The sequence below is a fragment of the Bidens hawaiensis genome, unplaced genomic scaffold (genome assembly GCF_021521415.1).
Source record: "Bidens hawaiensis isolate Kalapana, Puna unplaced genomic scaffold, B.hawaiensis_p1.1 tig00031918_1, whole genome shotgun sequence".
In the NCBI taxonomy this organism is placed as follows: domain Eukaryota; kingdom Viridiplantae; phylum Streptophyta; class Magnoliopsida; order Asterales; family Asteraceae; genus Bidens; species Bidens hawaiensis.
The window spans coordinates 216,589-227,500 of NW_027505229.1; the positions used below are offsets into that span (position 1 = coordinate 216,589).

Genomic DNA, 10,912 nt, shown 5'->3' on the forward strand with positions numbered 1-10,912 from the left:
TCGGGCCCGAGTTTCATAGTTTGGTGCTTAAGTGAACAAACGGGCCGGGCCGGGTTGGGCCGAGCCTGGTTTAAGCCTCCCTTTTACCATCTTGCTATTTAATTTATAAAAAAAATGTCCTTTATTTTAAAAGTCTTTGCATTATATGTACAATTTGTCAACTTTATTTGTGAGTGTGATAAATAGTAAAGTTTTAGCTACTTAGATTTTGCTAGGGGTGCAAACGAGTTGAGCTGCTCACGAGCTACTCGAGATCGGCTTGTTAAGAAGCTCGATCGCGCCGAGCTTAATCAAGCCTAAGCCCGAGCTCGAGCCTGAAAATAAGCTCGTTTAACAAACGAGCCCGAGCTTCAGTTAAGCGAGCTCGAGCCGACTCACGAGCCTACCATTTATATAAATTTATAAAATATATATTTAATAGTTATTAATTAATATATATAATGTTATGAAAAAATAAATAAAAATAACTAAATAATGTATATTATTTTATACATAAACTTATGATAGAAAAAAAATATATAAATATAATTATAATTATGTGAAAAATAATTGATAAATAGTAAACGAGCCGAGCTCGAGCCTCAAAATACACTCACGAGCCGAGCTCGAGCTTTGAAAATAGAGCTCGAAACGAGCCGAGCTCGAGCTCTGTGTAAGTTCAACGAGCCGAGCTCGAGCCTAGTTGAGCTTGGGCTCGGCTCGGCTCGTTTGCACCCCTAGATTTTGCCATGTGGCATTCATTTAGTTTGATTATAAGTTTTCAACTCACTCCTTATGCTATATATAATATACAGTCTTAGCCCATTTAATTAATTAATAATTTTATTTTCTCTAATAACTTACGTTCGTTAACTTTTTTTAGGAAAAACTTGGATATAAATTATATTATTACACGGGGTTGTATTTGAAATAAAGCATTTTTAGTATCGTAGACTATATCAAGTGCCGCTTGACAAACTTAAGGAATATTGACCAAACAACATTTGGTACCAGTATCGGTATTATTAGAACCGATATTCAATTTTATTGTTTTTGGTTTTGATACGAAAAGGTCTAACACTATCGTAAACATTATTTTATGTTTTTCGATTACATCATTTTCTGGCACCGAGCATACTCGGTCCAGAAGTCCCGGGTGTGGCATTAGTCCTTACATTACCAAAAATATTAAGATCTTCAAACAATCTATAAGAAGGAACATATTGGTTTGAACCAGAGCCCGAGCTCAAGCCTGAGCCTGAGCCTTAGCCCACACTCTCACCAATTCCAGGCCCGTTATAATATGACGAGGGCGGGTGAGTAGAAGCATATGGGTTACAATAATATCCAGGAGTGGGAGCCCATTGTGGTAGAATGTAGTTGGGCTGGTGTTGAACGGGTTGGGCCGGTGGTTGTGGCTCGTATTCAAGTTGTGGGTGAGTTTGAGCCCATGGGACCACGTAGCTGTTCATTGGCGGTTGAGCCTGCGGTTGGGGCTCTTCAACTGTTGGACCATTGGACGGCTCGGCTGGTGAGAGTGCAAGGGTTAAAAGGTTAATCATGTCTTCTTCCGCGGTTTTTTTATTGGTTGGAACTGGCGGGTAGGATGGTACTAGAGTCATAGCCAATAACGGGTCCGACCCGTCTTGAGACGCATCGCTTTGTGTGTCAAAGCACCTGCATTTATAAACCACGCAACCCGACCCGAATTAGCAATCTTGTCATCTTTAGTAATGAGTTAGAACTGAAATAAAAGAAGTAGGTGTGTAAATGAGCCGAGTCAAGCCCAATATTAAAAACTCGGGCTCAGCTCATGAGAAAAAATTCAACCCTGGTGGGCCCGTTTATTATTTATTTAATCGTTTTATTTAAATACGTATATATTTATTTTTATATACATTTATAATTATAATTTTATAAATATATAGCATAACGTATTTTATTAAGTTTAGTTATTTTTATTTTAAGATATATATATTTATTATTTTAAATAAACAATATTATACTTATATTAATAAAGTCTGTTAGCTTATTTATTAAAAGCACTTATTTTTAGGCTAGGCTTTGTTTTATATCGGCTTATTTTAATTTTCAACGAGTCAGTCTTGAGTTATAACTCATGACTGACTCGGCTCGTTTACATCCAGTAAATGAAAAAAAAGGTTCAGCCTTGGTGGACCCGTTTATTTATTTAATCGTTTTATTTACATATGTGTAAATTTATTTTTATATACATTTATAATTATAATTTTAGAAATATATAACATCATGTATTTTATCAAGCTATAGTTATTATTATTATAAAATATATATTTATTATATTAAAAAAACAATATTAAATTTAAATTAATAAAGTATTTTAAGCTTAGGCTTTGTTTAATATCAGTTTGTTTCAACTTTTAGCGAGTCGGTCTTGAGTAATAAGTTAATAACTCAAGAGTGACTCGGCTCGTTTACACCCCTGTAAACGGCAAAAGAAACTCGGTTTTATAACTAACCTACTACTTAATGGAACATCAACATAATGCTTTGGCTCTTCTTCCTGTATTTCATTAGTTGATGAACAAGTAACTATTGCATAGGCTGGATCACTTGATTTATGTTTGACTTCCATACTCTCCACATGTTTGACCCGTGACCGCTGAGTCAACAAACTCGGTGGTTGATCTGGGACCGGAAAACCAGAGGCGATGGCATCATGTTTTTCGATGACATATTGCAAGGCTTCATTGAACTGAAGCCCATGGTTAAGAATATCCTCATCACTGTCACAAACATGAACATTTTAATGTTTGTAACGTTTTAAAATTTTAAAAGCAAGTTCAAAGTGTTTAAGACTAACGAGAATTGTACGTTGTTGATGATAGTGTATGCACTAGTTTCTTTTGGTTCGATCGACATTGGTCGTATAGATCAATGATAACCTCATCTTTCACAGCCTGCATAGATTAATACATGTAAATGCGCCGGTTTTGAGTTTTTGACATGTGTAAATAGGTCGATGGGGGTTATTATTTTTTAACTTTTTTAAAAAGGAAACAGGTCAAACGGGTTGAAAATGATCAAGTATGTTTGATTGCACCAAAATAATTAGGTTTTGGTTTGGCATTTTAACCACGTTTAAAAAGCGGGTTGTGTTTGGGTTGACCTGTTTAACCCGTTTAGTCAAACAGGTCAACTCGTGAACCTGTTTAGTTATATAGGTTGACCCATTAAACCGTTTATGACCCATTCAACATTTTTTAACAACCTGGCAATTAACACGTTTACAACTTGAATATTACCTACCAACCTGATAAAAACGTTTACAACTTAAATATTACCTGCCAACCCGATTAACACGTTTACAACTTGAAGGTTACCTGCCAACTTATTTTGCATTTATAAATAAGTGGATTAAACGGATCGTGTTTGGGTTACACGATTTTAAGTGTGTGCGTGCTAAGGTTAATATTTGACATGAATAAAACAAATGGGCCACAGACGTCAACCTGACACGATTAACACCCTTATCTTAAACCAATTGGTTTTTGACCTTGAACTAAAAATGTACCCGTTTTGACATGTTGACTGTTTGTTGACCCATTTTACCATCTCTACTAGTAACTATCTTTATTCACAACGGTTAACCGTACCTGATGGTCCTTCGGGTCGACTGCTTGCAACATTTCATATTAGAGATCCAAAACATCCCTCATAGACTCCAAATTTGACAAACTAACATTAAGAGATAAATAAAAAAATTAATTCGAGTTTTTATTATTTACAAAAGATAAAAATAAAAGTACTATAAACAAACCTAGCTATTATTCCAGTCACAACTTATTTATATAATAACTTTTGCATATTTTAGCGCTAACCCGCACGTTTTACTTTTACATACCTAACCATATTTTCGGGTTCATGACTTGTTGAGGAACTGGCTGCAGCTTGATGGTATCCATAGCTAACCGGTGGCATGGCAACAGGAACCGTATTTGGTGGCCTGTTTGGAAATTCGACTCTACAACGCTGTTCCAGTGAACATATATGTTAACTAACCGTAAAAGAACAATGACATCTTAAAGTGTCATATACTTACTCTTAGTTCTTCATAAGCACGAAAATATTGAGCAGTTATTTTTCCTCCTCGGCCACGAAATGCTTCTTGCCAAGCTTCTATAAGTGCCAAGATTTTCTCCCTTACCCGCATGTGCGACTGCAAAAATCATTTTTTCGTCAAAATGTCTAACGTATTTATGCAAATTCAAGATTCGTGAACCTATATACGTACTTAGGGGTGTGAATTTATGACACAACATGAACGTAAGTCCTAACATGAATTGTGTGGGTTTGGTTTAGTATAAACGGGTTCGGGTCAGTTTCAAGTTGAGCCCGCGAGCATGTTTAGCTAAACTGGTCATGTTCATGTCCACATGTTGATCCATTTGACCTTCATTTTGATATTTTTTTTAAAATGTGTCTTTTGTCAAAAAAAAATTAGTATGCTATGTAAAATTTTGAAAGTTAGAATATAAATTGATGATATGTTTATAATAAAGATATAACTGTTTCATATAAATTTACATTTTTGGTCGTAAAGTTATAACTTTAAATCATTAGTATTATTATAAAAGAAAAAAAATTGGGTTAAACAAGTCATGTTTGTGTCAACTTGCGAATTTTTGTGTCGTGTTTGGGGTTCATAATTACAATTTTCAGGTTTGTGTGATCTTGTTCAGGTTGGACCCGACAACCCACAAACACGACCCTTTTAGCACCCCTATACATTCTGGATTCGACTCACATATAGTGTAATACTACACTCTTAAGAGTCGAACCTAGACGTCTTTATAAATCTTTTTAGTACAAATGTACAATGATCGATAAAAAGAAAAGGTAACCTTTTTCTTGACAATCTTGATCATCTCTTGGAGTATTTTCCTCTCGGCGATTTGGGAATGAACGTGTTCGCTACAATTTTTAACGACTGTTTCCAAAAGCTACACGACCATGTGCAAAGTTAGAACGAACTAGTAGGATTTTTTTAGTGGTTAACCGTAAAAGTAACAGTTAACAAAAGTTTGATATAATATGAGATACCGTTAAAGCAAGAAGTTGCACATTTGGATTCTTGTGTTGCAATCTAGTTCTCACAGCTTTAATATAGTCTTTAGCAAGCCTGAAATCATAAACGACATAAGTCATTAAATAGCATGCATGTTCTATGTCACAAAAACATGCCGCAAAACAAATTATCGATGAAGTGCTTTGTGATGGTGAAATCGAGTGTCAATGGCTGCAAATGGTTTTTACTATCCGGTTTACGATCGTAAAACCAGTAGTGGGACCCATTATCACATTTCATTTTTTTTGTCAGCGCATACATAATAATTTCAGTATTGGGTGCTACTAAATGTACACCCACAAAATGCGTTTTACTGAATGTACACCTACTATCTCTATCAGATCCGTCATTTCATTTGGTATACGGACATATAGGCGGTATACCATCAAATCATGTCACATGAATAAGGGGTTGATTGGTAAGATATGTGCTGCTTTTCTATTATCTCCCCACAATTTTAAACAACATGCAAGAAACAAAGAATCTAACAAACTACACATCCAAAATCAAAAACATGTGTATTTTTAACATATAGCAAACAAAAAAAAGTACACCAAACATTGATGACATAGATCATAGGACATAGAAAGAATACCAAGGCTTAGTATTAATGGTGTCACAAATCCCGATATTAATTCTCCAATCGGGACAACTTAAGAAGTCGCTTGTGGCTTTATCAACTCGAGCATAAGCATTAAGAACCGATGGTGGTGGTGAAAACGGGAGCATTGGAATCATCTTGCCTTGATCAAATTATTGTTTTCGGATAAAAATTTTCCCTTATTGAATATTGTTAGAACAAATATATTATAGAATGAGTTGATTGTTCATATGAATAGGACAATGAAAAATTGTTAATTTTTCATGAGAAAAATGAGTGTCTAAGCATGTTTTTTGGTTTCAAATGCATACAAAGAGGAGAGGCTGATAAATTTTGAAAAATTTAAAAATCTATTTTATGCTTATATTTTTCAATCTAAACAAATCTCATGTTTGTATTCGATCGATTGAGTGGCTCGTTTAAGGGTATAAATAGAAACCCATACGGTCAATTTAGACCGATCCAAAATTCGATTTAATTGTTCTTTCTTTTCTGGTAATCAAATTTCTCAAGTTTCAAAGTCACCAAAAAACCCTTTTCTTCCTCTAATGTCACCTGGTTTTCATTAACGGCCTATGTAGTTTTTAGAAGATTGGGTTTTGCAATTCAAAAAGGGGGTAACGACGTAGCTTGTTGCTCGCTTGCCTTCTGTTTTGATGTAATCACTACTTTTCAGTATAAATTTGAAAACAAACAACACGTAAAATAGGATTTAAAATTTATTTGAGTATTTACATTGTTATTTGAATTAGTACAAGGCGTCTTGATATTTATTGTAGGATCAGAAGAAGTGTAACAATGAAAGTATAACACATTAAACACAACATATATACATTAACATTAACAGCATGTACGTAGTACTATTAAATACTGCAGCTTGCATGAGTATTTAAACTACTCGTTGAAGAACGACCACGACCGTGAGGTGTATTGATTTCATGTAAGATCACAACAAGTGCAACAATGAAAGCGTAATCAACATTAGGATACACCGTCACAACAAATGTGTCTTGTCCCAATACAACGCTTTTAACCGTGTGCTTCTTATGCATCTGCATTTTGTAACATTGTAAGTTTTCGTAATCATATTTAACACATTAGTGTATAAAATTTAAAACTAAAGTTTACCAGTTTACCTGAGCAATGATGGTGGTTCCATCTCCAGAATAAATGGTGCATGATCGATCAAACCAACTTCCTTTAACTTTGAAGTCAAAAAATTTTTCTTTATTATTATGCGCCAAGAACACGTTAAGTGATGTCTTGAATTGGAAATAAGAAGACCGTTTAGCACTGAATATCATATCTTTTGAATTCGAACTATCTCCTCTGAACGCCACCCATCTATCGTGAGAACTCATCATCTGTTCATTACATCATTTAATAAACAACCAGGCATTTGTAACTATAACGCGCACAAAGTTATAAACAAACAATAGACAAGATTTTAAGTTAATGAAATTTGAGGGTTATCTCTTATTAAAACTTGTAGGGTTGATAGTGTAACTTAATGAAACTTGAGAGTTAGCAAATGAAAAAAAGGCGTAACTTGTATTGGAATTTGAGAGAAATCGTACTAAAAAATTATGTGGTTGATTGTTTAACTCAATAAAACTTGGGGTATGTTTGATTGAAAGGAATGGAATGAAGAGAGAATGGAATAGGAGGAGGAATGGAATGGATAAAAGAATGGACAAAGGAATGAAATGGATCATTATCATTCATTTGTATTGTTTGGTTAACATATGTGAATGAAATGAATAATTACTTTATGTTGTTTGGTATCCGAAAAAATTTTAGGAATGAAATAGAAATAACAAAAATATTCTTATCCCAAAATATATATTTAAAAAAAAAACTGAAATGGCGACGGTGGTGGTAGCTCTGGAGATGAAAATGGTGGTGGCGGTCAGGCGGCGGGGTGGTGGTCAAGCGATGGTAGCATTGGTAGTGATGGCGGTGGTAGGGTGGTGATGACGGTGGTGGTGGCCAGACAGTGATAGTGGTGGTGACGATTATGGTCAGGTGGTGATGGTGACAATGGTTGTCGTGGTTATGACGATGATGGTGGCGGTGGTAGCTTTGGTGGTAAGGTGGTGGTCAGGTGGTGGTGGCGGCGACGGTGGTGGCGGCGGAGGTGGTGGTGGTGACGGTGGCGGTCAGGTGGTGGTGGCGGCGACGGTGGTGGCGACGGAGGTGGTGGTGGTGACGGTGGCGGTGGTGGTCAGATGATGGTGGTGGCTATGGTAGTGGTGGTGGTGGTGGTGATGGTTGTTGTTAGATGATAGTGTTGTTGAGAAAGTAGGTTGAAGGAGGAATGTAATGAAAAAAAAGAAGGGGGGTGGGAAGGAATGGTTTTGATGGAATGGGATTCCATGTGTAATGGATGATTCCATTCCATTGTGCAACCAAACACCTCTTATTTCATTCCCACGTAATGAATTATTCCATTCCGCCTGTCGTTACTACATTACAAACGCTACCTTGGGGTTAGCATATGAAAAGGGGACGTTATGATTTTGTAACTTAATGAAAGTTTAGGGTTACCATATGAAAACCATTTTGATATAAGATAAGTAATTATAGTGTTGAGTGTAATTATCTTAAAGCAAATTATAATGTAGTTTAGCTATTTTGTTTTTTTATTTTTAATACGCTAACACACTCTCTAATTTCACCTCATCTAAAGTCTTAAATAGACGTAATGAGATTTGAATCATCACCATTAAGTCTTTGTTCATTTATGTTGAGTGTCTCTTATCTATGAAATTATACTCTTATTTCATATACTAGGCTAGAAACCTTTGTGATACACGGATTAAATAAAAAAACATTTAATTAAATATTAGATAGTTAGTAATCAAGATTTAAAAATAAAAGGAAAACAAATTCTATCAAATTATTAAGGTTTGCATTTCTAAGATCATAATAAATAAAAAAACACAAAGTCACAAGGGAGAAAGCCGAAACCTTTTTCTGAAACGACATGATCGGATTACCAACAGCATCATGCAAAACTTGACGATCACGAACACTCGTAAGCTTGCCTTTAACTTTAAAAATAATGTCCCCGTTAACATCGGTGACTTTAAAGTCTCCATCAGAGAAAGACAAGAACTTCTTGACAATAATTAAATCCAACGCAGCCGGAGCTATAAAGTCGGGGCTAAAGACATTGATTGGATTCGCTATTCGATCGGTAGTGTAGGTTGTTTGGGCCATTGTAGAGATGTAGATGTTTAGGATAGTGTTAGTGTTGGTGTTGGTGTTGGTGTGAATATTGATGTTTATAATGATGTACCATGCCTTTTTCAAATAGTAATTAATTTGAGTTGAATAGGTCGTTTGTTATTCTAATAGTTGAGCATTTGAGTTGCTTCTATTTGTATCTCATCATCACCAGCACTCCTCTTAACTGTTTCTGTAAGTGGACTTTTAATATATTCTTTAGACTTTTCAAATTATAACATTTTATTATATGTCATGTTGTTATAAACTATGCCGGTAATCAAACCACATGCATTAGACAGGTTGTTGTGGGCGTGAAGGAGGCTTCAACAACTTGTGTGGCATGGCTTTAAAGCCTAGTACATCGCGCTAGGGCGGTAAGGGAGGGGTTTCAAGGTATTACTGGGTGGCAAAGGCTTCAACACACGGTGTGGCCGAAATGCTAAAGGAGCGGGACTTTAAACTATAACACGGTGTTAAAAAGGCGGCCTTTAACATGACGTGGCGCTTTAATTTGGACTTCAAAGCCTAACCACAACAACCAACCCTATGAACCAAAGTCAAAAACCTTAATCTAAAATTTAAATTTATAGAAAATAAATTAAAAGGAATTTGGAAAGTATTAATCAGTTTATATCTTCACAAAAAGACACTTGTGAGAGTAGATAATTTATATATGAAAAAAGGTGACTTATTTATTTATTTAATTATATTTATATAAAAATTTATGTGTTAAACCAAGTACAACCAGAGAACATTGGTTATGAAGTAAAAATAGATATATAACTGATCCCACAAACTATAAGGATAACATTTTAATGCTTTTAAGAAAAATAAAATTGTCACAAGCTACACAAATCAACTACTCTAGTTCCAAACAGCAAAGTATACTTTAACAAGTAGGGCTGGTTCCGGGCATGTGCAAGTAATGCGATCGTACATGACCCAAAATTTGTTTCACTCATTTTACATGTAAATGAAAAAAAGTATTATATATACGATTTAAATATGAAAATAAAAGTATGAAAATATATATCGATTATGTAACATATTTGATTTTGTTACATTTTCGATTATGTAACGTTTTCGATTATGTAACATTTTTGATTATGTTACATTTTCGATTATGTAACATTTTTGATAATGTAACGTTTTCGATTATAAAACATTTTCGAAAATGTAACGTTTTCGATTATGTAACATTTTCAATTATGTAACATTATTGATAATGTAACGTTTTCGATTATAAAACATTTTAGAAAATGTAACATTTTCGATTATGTTACATTTTTTATTATGTAAGATTTTCTATTAAGTGATGGTGACGGTGACGGTGATGATGATGATGACGACGACGATGACGATGATGTTGGTGATGATGATGATGGTAATGATGGTGATGATTTTGGCGATGATGATGACGGTGATGGTGATGATGGTGATGGTGATGTTGATGATTATGGTGATGATGATGATGGTGATGGTGATGGTGATGACGGTAATGATGATGATGGTGATGACGGTAATGATGATGATGGTGATGCTGATGCTGATACTGATGTTGATGATGATGGTGATGGTGATGGTGTGGTGATGATGATGGTGATTATGATAATGGTGAGATGATGATGATGATGATGTTGATGGTGATGGTGATGATGATGATGGTGATTATGATAATGGTGAGATGATGATGATGATGATGATGTTGATGGTGATGGTGATGATGATGATGGTGATGGTGATGATGACAACGGTGATGGTGTTGGGGATGGGGATGGTGATGGTGACGACGACGACGACGATGATGATGATGTTGATGCTGATGGTGATGGAGATGATGATGATGATGATGGTGACGATGACGGTGATGAGGTGGTGGTGGTGGTGGTGATGGTGATGATGTTGGTGCTGATGATGATGATGATGATGATGATGATGATGGTGATGGTGATATGATGGTGATGGTGATGATTGTGATGTTGACGATGGTGATG

At 35.3% G+C, this 10,912-nt stretch overlaps 2 pseudogenes; both read right to left on the reverse strand.

The window, feature by feature from the left end:
* Window positions 1-1,094: 1,094 nt before the first annotated feature.
* On the reverse strand, window positions 1,095-5,824 carry LOC143611683 (TOM1-like protein 6; annotated as a pseudogene).
* A 726-nt stretch (window positions 5,825-6,550) lies between these two features.
* On the reverse strand, window positions 6,551-8,909 carry LOC143611684 (protein LURP-one-related 10 pseudogene; annotated as a pseudogene).
* Window positions 8,910-10,912: the final 2,003 nt, after the last annotated feature.